At 42.4% G+C, this 12,483-nt stretch overlaps 1 protein-coding gene across 5 annotated transcripts in view; it reads right to left on the bottom strand.

Moving 5' to 3' along the window:
• The window catches only part of Gel (Gelsolin), a 534,558-nt gene that overhangs the window by 166,493 nt on the left and 355,582 nt on the right, over positions 1-12,483 (bottom strand). The gene's annotated exons all lie outside the window — the stretch shown is intronic.

Raw genomic sequence — 12,483 nt, forward strand, 5'->3', positions numbered from 1 at the left:
TAATTAAACAAAACAGTGAAGAAGTTTCCACGGAAAATTAGAGAATTAAATACTACTATGTCAAAAAACACTATAACCAGACTTCTGATAAAATAATTGATGTAATTAAATAAAACACAATGGAATCCTGGGCGATTTTGTATATTTGTAAACACTTATGGAAGAATGTGCCATTCATTTCTCACAACAGTATATGTATAAAGGTGTCACAAATATGCAAAATTAGTGCACAGGTGTGCATTATCTGTGCACAGGTGAGCCTTATTCATGCACACTTGTTCGTGTATGAATAATTTTCAATCAATCAATCAATCAATCAAGTTTATTCTCTATAAGGATTACAATGTGGGGTTTACAGATTTTGGTTATTGTGTGGTTTACATGTAATAAAATACTAATTACAGAGGGGGCCACTAGGACACCTAGCATGGTTAGGCATTTCGGGCAGACTTAGATTAATTCTTAACCCTAAATTATTACAAATTATGGAGTAAGTTGACTAAATACTAAGTGACTAAATACTAGTTTGTGAGTTTAGCAAACTACAGTTGAACGAAATAAAAGTAGGCCTATTGTATTTATAACACAAACAATTCATTTCTAAAAGTACAGTATTATACACAGCTGTTTCAATTTGATGGAAATCCCATAGCATGCACAGCATTTATGGCAGAGAAATAAAAGATGAAAATACTGTAGTTATCCCACTGTTGACTCATTCAAGAGTTATCTCCTCAATGTGTCAAGTAAGAGTTATCAAGAGTTATTATGGAAATTTATTTGTACCAAAAAAATTCCAGAGTCGAGTTCATAATATTTTAGGGACGCGGTCACAGTACCCTAACAGCCCACTAACAAAAAACCTCTATGTAAGAAAATGAAGAAAGAAATACGTAAAAATAAGAATAATAGGGAGTAAAGTATTTCTACAAGTACAGTGGACCCCCGGTTAACGATTTTAATCCGTGCAAGAGGGGTAATTGTTATGCGAAATAATCGCTATGTGAATGAATTTTCCCCATAAGAAATAATGGAAATCAAATTAATCCGTGCAAGACACCCAAAAGTATGAAAAAAAAAATTTTACCACATGAAATATACATTTTCCCACACACAAAGAGAAGGATACATGCACAATAGTAGAGTAGTACATGCACAGTATATATTGTGCATGTACTAGTCTACTAAATGAAGAATAAATGACACTTACCTTTATTGAAGATGCAGCAATGACTGATGAGACACTGTGTCCTGGGAGTGCCTTTTCCTCCTGAGTACTGTAGGTCCTGTTTGGCATTTTCTTCCAGAACAGGCCTTATCACACTGTGTATGCCACTACGATTCTTAAATCTCTCAAACCAACCTTTGCTGGCTTTAAATTCACCAATATGAGCACTAGTTCCAGGCATTTTTCCCTGTTCACCTGGGTGTTAGTCGACTTGTGTGGGTTGCATCCTGGGAGACAAGATTAAGGACCCCAATGGAAATAAGTTAGACAGTCTTCGATGACACTGACTTTTTTGGGTTATCCTGGGTGGCAAATCCTCTGGGGTTAATTGTTTCTTGGTATTCTCAATAAGCCACACCAACAACGGTGCTACAGCAGCAGCAGCAGCTGACAGTGCAGCAGCAGCAGCAGCTGACAGTGCAGCAGCAGCAGCAGCTGACAGTGCAGCAGCAGCAGCAGCTGTACCACCAATAGTAGCGATGGTTGATTGGGGTTTATTATACAACCTGGCCAGCTCGGAGACATGCACTCCACTTTCATACTTATCAATGATCTTTTTCTTCATCTCTATTGTAATTCTCACCCTTATTGCTGTAGGGTTGGCACTAGAAGCTTTCTTGGGGCCCATGGTCACTTATTTTCCAGAAAAAGCACCGAAAACACTGTAATAATACGAAATATTCCGATTGTATGCTTGGATGTTACCGCGGAGGCTGGCTGGTAAACAATGCCACCGGCGGAACATGTGAGCGTGGCTCAGGCCGCACATTGGACGCGTCTCGGACGAAAATCGGTAAGCGGGTTTTTAAGCGGTATGTGAGGCAAAATTTTTACAATTAAAGTAAGCGGTATGCGAAATAATCGCTATGTGATGCCATCGTTATGCGGGGGTCCACTGTACATGTACAAGGTATACAGGCCTAGCTAACATCAGTGACATACTACTATATAGAAAGCTGCTTGTTATACAGAGCATTTAGGGCAAATTAGGCCAATTTTGTCCCAGGATGCGACCCACACCTATCAACTAACACCCTGGTACCTATTTTACTGACAGGTGAACAGGAACAGCAGGTGTCTTAATGGAATAGTTATATTAATATACAAATTGATAGGTGTAGACCTTAATGATGAATTAGGTAGGCTTAAATTGTTAGTAAATAATATTAGAACTAATAACGTAGCATTAGACATTAATATTCTGTTATAGTATTAGGAAGTGAGATTAGACACATAGAGGCAGCTAGCATTTCTTGTACAAGCAAAGAGAAGTAGAGACTTCCAGAGCCCTGCCTCTCTCTTTTGGTAACAACAGTAGTTGGGATAACAACTCAAAGGAGCTCCAAGTTCAGCAGCCCACGCTATCTACAAAATATTCTGCTTGGGCACCAGAGAGTATAAGCAGAAGAGGCTTCCCAACGTATTGTGGATATTTGGTCTCTTCCACCAGGCTCGTATAGTGAGACAATTTCCTGTATTCAATTTAGTATTTGTCTACCAACGGTATTTTGGGGAACGCTAACTAGCAGCCAAGATTGCTGAGTAACAACCCCCTTTGAATATTAGGCCAGAAGCCAGTAACGCTTTGTGTACATAAATATTAGTCAATGAAAATCCCCGAAGATTTCAGGGACCCCTAAAGTGTATACTGGGGTCACTACTAACATTCTAACATCTTGCAGGAACCATTTCTTCTGTGCATGCGGCATGTTGGAGAGAAAGAGAGGTCATTAGAAGTCTAGATAGCCTCAGCAGAATCAGGGAATTTCTAGTTAGTAAAGACTCCACAATACAAGTAAGTTTGTGCAGAGACAAGAATTTCCAGCAAGACAGTTAACCTCCTAAAGAAGTATGGCCTAGGAGTACACTTGCGAGAACATGACTTGGAGTCTTGTGTTACCTGTGTCAACAGTGTCAACAGTATGGTAAGAGACAACACAATAAGTGTCAGGGGCCCAAGACTGTTCAACTGCCTCCCAGCATACATAACGTGGATAACCAATAAACACGGAAGAAAGGGCTGACCAAGGAAATGGAAAGTATCAAGCTTAAGTTAGAGGATTCATACAGGATCCATGAGAGGCAGAAGGAGCTAAAAGCAACTACCGAAACTGAAAGAAATTTGAAATAATTCTTTCCATGTGCAAAAAACAATGCAAAAACCACATCTGGTATCGGGCCCTTGCTCAGACAGGATGGGACTTACACAGATGACAACAAAGAAATGAGTGAGATACTGAAATTGCAATACAACTCTTTGTGTAGCGAGCCAGTAATCAGTCTAAAGATAGACAATTCAAATAATTTTTTCATTAAATGAGCCTCAAGACGCCGTCAATGTATGCCAGATTTCTGGCATTACCATAACTCCACTGGACTATGAGAAAACCAATGACATGCCCATGCACTCAGCCCCAGACCCATACTCGTGGAACTCTGTGTTCATTAACCCTTTGAGGGTTTCGGACATACTAGTACGGCTTATGACCCAGGGTTTTTGACGTACTAGTACGCCTAAATTCTAGCGCCCTCAAATCTAGTGGGAGAAAGCTGGTATGCCTTCATATGAAAGAATGGGTCTATGTGGTCAGTGTGCACAGTCTAAAAAAAATCCTGCAGCACACAGTGCATAATGAGAAAAAAAAAAAACTTTGACCATTTTTTTGTAATAAAACAGCGACTTTGCACTGTATTTTCGTATGGTATTTATTGTTGTATTCTAGTTTTCTTGGTCTCATTTTATAGAATGGAAGACATATTACAGAAATTGAGATGATTTTGACTGGTTTTACAATGAAAGGTACCTTGAAATTGAGCTCAAAGTAGCAGAAATGTTCGATTTTTACCAAATTTCAAAAGTAAACAAATCGTGCCAAGCGTGCAATACACGTCAACTGGTGAGTCTAATATTCTTTCACAAGTGCACCAATAATATTTATACCATTTTTTACATTAATGCAACAGTCTGCATAACAGTAAATCTTATATTTTTTGTGAGAATAAAAATTCAAAGTGGAAAGCAAAAGAATATAAGAGGGGCCTTGAGACGTGACTAATGACCAGAGGTAATGTCATTTTAGTGCCAGGAATGTCTTTCTTGTTTATTCTGGACCCTATTCGGAAATTGGCATCTTTTGAAATTTGTGTGAAATTGGCAAAATTGTTAAATTCTGACCAATGTACTGGATAGTTGAATTTCATAAATGGGTGGTTTCTTGCACCCATTCGATAGAAAAAATGGAGTTCTAGCGAAATATTCATGTTTTTTTGTCGACTAGTACAGTGGAATTGGCCGAAAATGGGGCTCAAAGTGGGCAAAATCGCCGATGCGCCAACATCACCGAGACCGCTAACTTTGCGAGAGCGTAATTCCGTAAGTTTTCCATCAAATTTCAAACTTTTGGTGTCCTTATGATCGGGAAAAGATTCTCTATCTTTTCATAAGAGAAAATAATTTTTTTTTTAAATTTGGCCGACCCTGAGAACGAGTTTTGGAGAGGGCCTGTCGACCCTCAAAGGGTTAAGAACTGCAAGAAACCCTTTTTGCATGCCCTAAGTATGCTATGGAGGAGGAGCACAGATATGGGTAAAATTCCAGCCACTAAAAAGAACAGATATAGCCCCACTCCACAAAGGTGGCAGCAAAGCATTAGCTAAGAACTATAGACCAATAACTTTAACTTCCCACATCATAAAACCTTTGAATAAGTACTAAGAAACATTATTGAAAACCACTTGGATTTCCAAAAACTGCACAAGCCAGGGCAACATGGGCTCTGAGCAGGTCGCTCCTGCCTCCCTCTAAACTGCTGGATCACTGTGATATGGTCTTGGATACACTGGAAGACAAACAGAATGCAGATGTAATATACACAGATTTTCCAAAAAAGCCTTTGACAAGTGCGATCATAGTGTAATAGCGCACAAAATGTGTGGTAAAGGGATAACTGGCAAAGTGGGCAGATGGATCTTCAACTTTCTAACCAATGAGCACAAAGAGTAGTGGTAAACAGAGTTAAATCGGAAGTTGCCATAGTGAAGAGCTATGTTCCACAAGGCACAGTACTCGTCCCTATCCTGTTCCCCATCCTTATATCAAACATAGACAGAGATGTAAACCACAGCACCATGTCAGCCTTGCAGACAATACTAGGATCTGCATGAGACTGTCATCTATTGAGGACATGATTAACCTCCAAGAAGATATAAACCAAGTTTTCCAATGGGCAACGGAAAGCAATATGATGTTCAATGAACACAAATTCCAACTACTCCATTATGAAAAACTGGAGGAGGTTTAAACTAGAATTAAGTATACTACAAACTCTAATCGTACAACAGAGCAGAAAAGTAATGTGAAAGACCTGGGAGTAGTAATGTCTGAGGATCTCACCTTCAAAGATCGCAACAGTGCCACTATCACAACTGCGATGAAAATGATAGGATGGATAATGAGAACGTTCAAAACAAGAGATGCCAAGCCAATGATGATCCTTTATGAATCACTTGTTCTCTTAAGGCTGGAATACTGCTGTACATTAACATCTCCATTCAAAGCAGGTGAAATTGCAGATCTAGAACCTTTACTGCACATATAAGTTCCATTAACCCTTAAACGATCCAAACGTATATATACATTTATTCAACATCTGAAAGTATGTAAAAAAATGTAGATCTTTTTTGTTTTACATTTGAAAACGTGTAAAAACACTTTTATCTACATTTTTTTGTTGTTATATTTGAAAATATGTAGAAAAAAGTAGATCTACTTTTGTAGCACTACGAATTTGAACGTCGATCTGTTTGGACCGTTTAAGGGTTAAACACCTTAACTACTGGCAACGCTTGGAAGCACTTAACTTGTACTCATTGGAGCACAGGCAAGATACATCATAATCTACACTTGGAAAATCCTAGAAGGAATGGTCCCTAATCTGGTGGTGGCCCGGTGGTCTGGTGGCTAAAGCTCCCGCTTCACACACGGAGGGCCCGGGTTCGATTCCCGGCGGGTGGAAATTCCGACACGTTTCCTTACACCTGTTGTCCTGTTCACCTAGCAGCAAATAGGTACCTGGGTGTTAGTCGACTGGTGTGGTACGCATCCTGGGGGACAAGATTAAGGACCCCAATGGAAATAAGTTAGACAGTCCTCGATGACGCACTGACTTTCTTGGGTTATCCTGGGTGGCTAACCCTCCGGGGTTAAAAATCCGAACAAAATCTTATCTTATCTTATCTTATCTTATCTGCACACAGAAATCACTCCCTACGAAAGCAAAAGACTGGGCAGGGGGAGTGTAAAATACCCCCAGTGACAAGTAGGGGCACCATTGGTGCACTAAAAGAAAACACAATAGGCTAAGAGTCCAGGGCCCAAGACTGTTCAACAGCCTCCCACCATGCATAAGGGGATTTACCAATAGGCCCCTGACTACCTTCAAGAGGGAGCTGGACAGATACTTAAAGTCAGTGCCGAATTAGCTGGGCTGTGGTTTGTATGTTGGACTACGTGCGGCCAGCAGTAACAGACTGGTTGATCAGGCCCTGATTCACCACGAGGCCTGGTCACGGATTGGGCAGCTGGGGCGTTGATCCCCGAAACCCTCTTCAGGTATACTCCAGGTATCCAGTGATTGCCAGAGTAAGATTCTCACCAAGTTCCCACAGTTATCACCTCACTGATCTATCACAGCATCAACATTTCTAACACACCAACAATTCTAACACATCATCAAAAGTCCTAACACATCAACAGTCCTAACACAAAACATCAACGATTCTAAAACAACATTAAACAGTCCTAACATAACATTAACAGTTCTATCACAGCATCAACAACTCTTAACACGTATTAGGTACAAGGACACCTGTGCAACTATTGTGACATTTTATTGTGTCAACGTTTCCGTCTTTAGGAGCTTTGTCAGGCCGTTACAAACTGTACAGGTTCAGGTTCATGGTCAGGTAGGTTCGCAAGGACGTCCTGGCCCAGGTCTTCTCCACGTGGTGAGCCGACAGTGACTCCCGAGGGAGTGTCGGAGTTTGAACAAGGGATGTACCATTTACAACCCTATGGCAGGGACAAGGTGAATGTTTTTCAGGTCAAGTGGAGTACCGCTTAAAGCCCTATGACAACTGCACGGTGAGTCTTCTGCAGTAGAAGTGGTGTAGCACTTAGCTACAATCGTCGTCGACGCCCTGTAGGTGGGGTACAGCACATCTTGGGTTCAAGTGGTGTCAGAGCCGGTGTTTTTGCTGTTTCAACTCTCAAAAGAACTGTTGCATAAGTTGTTGCATAAGTGTCTCAATCTTCAACTTGTCGGTTTTTCAAATCATTCATCACAACTGTCAGACACTGCAGCATCATGGGATCTTGTTACAAAGAATTCTTCAACACTTGTCCAACCTTTGAACGAAGACCTACTTCGACTAGTGGATGGTTCCACTATGACCCTGCCTCCTCCTGCTTCGCCTCACCTGACTACAGTATATAAGCCACGTCTACGGCCCTATGCTGTACATTCTACAAGATTGATGGAATGAACACATTGACTCCAGGCTAAGGGACTGACAACCTCAAACTCCTCTACTTACACCTTTCTGCTTTGTATTGGACTGATGAAGCCACTGTGTGGTGAAACGTTTCCTGAATAAAGATTCCCATATGTTGCATAAGTGTCTCAATCTTCAACTTGTCAGTTTTTTAAACCATTCATCACGCACTCAAAAGAACTGTTGCTCCATTTGAGCCATTCCTGGCACTCTGGCCGCAGCCAGAGTGTCTCAGTGTGTGTTGAACACCTGACGTCTGAGAATATCTTTAACTTTTCTGCTCAGTAATTTTTCTATATCCCATTTTGTAAAGTTAGAGCCATCCAGCATTATCCCCCACCTTCCCAACTGTACCGCCAGGTGCCTGCCAGAATTGCTATCGTCAAACCCTCTCACTTGTTCTACTGACAAAAAATGGTTATAATCATAACCATAATTTTTAAAGGGTTGGACTGGTAAGCTAGCGTAAGGCCTCAGTCAGCTGACCAAAAGCTCCAGCTATGGGTTATCATATGACTAAGACCCGGGTCGAAACACTTGCCCTGTTCCCTGACAAATCTTACCTATCTACCTCTCATTTGTTCTCTCTACCTGACGGATACCTCTACAGCTGGCAACCCATTTTCTCAGTCTCTAGGTTGGTCTGAATTCTATAGTCAGCACATATGTGATTGATCATTCTACTCATCAAGGATAGCTGATAGTAATAGTTGTTTGTTTTATTTGACTCACTGGCTCTGTAACCACAGAACAACATGTTAATAGTTCTTCATGGTAAGCTGGTGAGTTATGTACGTAACTTTATACCTTTGATATACCTCTGAAGAGCTTCGAGAGTTTGACTACTCTCGGAGCCCGTCCATGGGCCAGGCTCGTCTGGTGCTTGCCTGGTCAACCAGGCTGTTGCTGCTGGAGGCCCACTGCCCCACATATCCATCACAGCCTGGTTGATCTGGCACCTGGTGAAGACACTTGTCCAGTTTCCTCTTGAAGGCTTCTACACTTGTTCCAGCCGTGTTTCTGATATCTTCTGGTAAAGATGTTAAATAGAAGACTCGGCAGGAGATGCAACATTCCCCCAATGAAAAGCAGGGGCGGCACGAGTACAATGACAGACAACACAATAAGTGTCTGGGGCCCAAGACTGTTCAACTGCCTCCTAACATACATAAGGTGGATTACCAATAGACCCTTGGCTGTCTTCAAGACGGCGTTTGACAGGCACCTAAAGTCAGCACGTGACCAGCCAGGCTGTGGTTTGCACGTCAGTTTGCGTGCAGCCAACAGTAACAGCCAGGTTGATCAGACCCTGATCCAGCACGAGGCCTGGTCTCAGACTGACCCATGGGGGCGTTGACCCCTGAAACCCTCTCCAGGTAAATCTAGATATGAAAACATGATGTTGTCACTCCTTTATCGCCTAATACAAGCAGCATCCGTTTCTCTACGAGTTATCCTGATGTCGTGTCAGCAAGTCTCAGCATCCAAACACAAGTACAAGCAGGATCCAGGCCAAAATTTGGCGAATTTCTTCGAGAATCTTAGTAGCATCCACTGTGGAAAATTACATTTATCTGAATGTAACTCATTATGGACATAACAGTAAATGATAACAAAAATAATTATTATTTATCAGTTACATAGACAAGTAGGAATTTGGGACACCTAGGTAGCAAAAATGTGCCCCTTCGATACCTACAGCTGTCTTATCCACAAGTTGCTCTAGACCTATTAATTACAAATGAAATATGTATCACCAGGAATTCTGGTAAATATATAAATTTGTGAACTGTATATTAAAATTAATAAAGGATTATATATATACACATTTACATAACAGAAGGAGAATATCTTAAAATCACTCACCAATTTGACTGGAGATCAAGGTGTATCATACTCAGAAAACCTCACTAACTAAATTTATGAAAATACTGGCCAGAATTATAACACAAATCTAGATAGCTTATCTGAGGTCCCTGGAGTTGTCTTGTCCAGTCGTGTGATATCTCAAGTTATGCAGGAATGCACATCCAACAATTTTGCCTCCTATTTGAGAGGTGTGAAAATTTGTGTGGACTGCCTCCAAGTGAGTCACCTACCCTGGCAAACTCTGTTGACACCGAGCTCTGAGGTGGGTACCTCAGCCTCACAAGTGGCTTATAGGACAGATTTTCACAAATGATTGATGTTGCAGGAAATTCGCCTGCATGCACGTATAGAGGACTAACTTACTTGATGTTGCAGCATATATCCTGATCTTCAACTTCCCTAAGCTTAGCCTTAGCCCCCTCTGGACTTCCCCTCAGAAACCATGTGCAACCGGGAGCCTTAATTCCTGCAATATTCAATCATTATTAGTGACCTGCCTGCACCTCAGAAATTCCTATATCCAAGAGGGTAAGTATCCCCTAGTATAACTATGCAGACACGGACACTAGCTTCCAGACTGCCTTGAGACACTGGTACTTACTGGGCATGCTCTGCCAGCTGCAACACAGGCCCACAGATCAACTCACTCACAATCTCCCCAGACACTGGCCAGAAATCTACGAGATATAGTGGAGGTCTTGTCTTACTGTATGGGCCTGACGGAGGTCATCTACGGTACATCGAGGTGCCTCTACCAGATTTCCCCAGGTCTCAAATGTGAAGACACGTGGGGGGCGCCGTCTGCTGATCACGGCACGTCTTGTCCAGTTGGTGTCTGTCTTAAGAAGGACGCTATTGTGTCTTTGAGACCCGTGCCTCATCATTCAAGCTAGGGCTGCCAGTTCTCCCTAGCTAACTTAACCTAGTGTTTGCCTACATTATCGGCCTATTACTACCTATGTTAAGGTCTTAGGTCTACATTATTATTATCTACAGTTGCCTTAGTAAACCTAATATTAGTGTACTAACAGTAAAACTACCTACTCCTTCCCTGAAGGGTAAATCTATAAATTAAATAAATGCCTACCAACAATCCACGCCAAAATAGAGAGAATGCTGTTTGTTTGGGAGGGATTAAGGGCCAGCCAGCTCAGTCGTCCCATTACGGCCATGCTGTATCTGTCCTGTGGAACTTTAGGGACCAAATAAATTTCCACAAGAGGTGTCAGCCCAATTTTAACCTCTAGAGTATGATAATTCTTCACATTGTTTTCACTAACGTCTGTTACTCAATTCAAGCAACAATGGTGAGAGCTCTCTGCGCAGGTGCAGAGCCTCCCTGTCGGCTCCATTCTCTTCTTTTAAAAATACACTTTTAATCAGGTTTATTTACACAGCATAATATTGGGAAATTATTTTCCACATCCACTGCGACTCCACAGCATACCACACTGTTCTCGGTCATGTGCTCAGCACCATCTGTTCATTACTATTGTTGTTTCAGCTCAGCACAGCTATTTCAGCAAGCTAAAGGTGAGTTTTGCAGTGTTTTCTACATCCAGTGCAGTAGTATCTCGATGTGGGTATGTGGGGTGAGAAGGAAGCAGCCAGATCCTTCCTCATCATGCTCTTACCATAACACTCCACCACTATACATTACTCTTGCCCTCTCTGCTGTTTTCTCTGTGAATTCAGTGTGAATTATCGCCAGAGTTGTATATATAGTGCCTGAGGAGGTCACTCGAAGCCGTGTGGATCACGAAGCCACATGTGGATAAGGCCACATGGATCTGTGAGCCGTGTGGCTCTAAAAGCCATGTAAAGTGAGCCATGTGGGTTACAAAGCCAGATGTGCAAAGTCACGTGTTGTCTGCTGCCTGACACTACCTTGCGATGTCACTATGCTCCCGACGTCACGGCTGCCTGATGTCACCCCCGTCACCTAGCGATGTCACCATGCTGCCCAAAGTCACTCCAGGACGTCACCCACGATGTCACCCAATGACACCGTTCCCTGATGTCACCCTTGATGTCACTATACTCCCGACATCACTGCTGCCTGACATTACCTCGTGATGTCACTATGCTGCCTGACACAACCTCGCAATGCCACCCAGGACGTCTGCCTGACGTCACCTAACAACGTCTGCCCTACGTCACCTTGCGACATCACCCTGGATGTCTGCCCCGACATCACCTTGCCATGCCATCCCACATCACTCACGATGTCATGCCTGACATCACATGTCACATCGACAGTGTTTTAGTTTCATAGTGAGCAATTTGTATTCAGTATTGTCCAGAATGATTGAGAGAAGATATATCACGTGTTAATTCCTCTCAGTGTTCCTTTCTAGTGTTCTCACATGTTCGTGAATGCCGTAGTGTCGATTACTGCACAGAAAAGCATCATTTGCTAGTACAAGCCATGTAGTAACCGCATGTGCAGTGTAGGTGTGAAAATTTACGTGTGTCCCTGATGAAATGGTCTGGGCCCAGATGAGTGTGTAGACCACAGTGTGGCCTGAACCCACACCATTGTTAGCACCCTCGTGTTACCTGTCACCCTGTTGTGATTGTTCAATAACTGACATTAGTCAGTCCAGGCAAAACCCCCGTGTAAGGATAGTTCTTATGCTCGCTGCTCGAAGACAGAATGCCTGAGTCGACCTGCTACGACTCTGTTGAGACTCGTATCACTCCACCTCCTGACCATCAGAGTACAGTTGTGAGTAGAAACCAGTCTGGGGATGCTCAGACTAACCTCTGCTCCGACTCCCGCTATGATTGAGAGGATGACATCGTCAAGCTGCAGTAGCCCTGTCAGCAGGCGA

The sequence above is a fragment of the Cherax quadricarinatus genome, chromosome 29 (assembly GCF_038502225.1).
Source record: "Cherax quadricarinatus isolate ZL_2023a chromosome 29, ASM3850222v1, whole genome shotgun sequence".
Classification (NCBI taxonomy): domain Eukaryota; kingdom Metazoa; phylum Arthropoda; class Malacostraca; order Decapoda; family Parastacidae; genus Cherax; species Cherax quadricarinatus.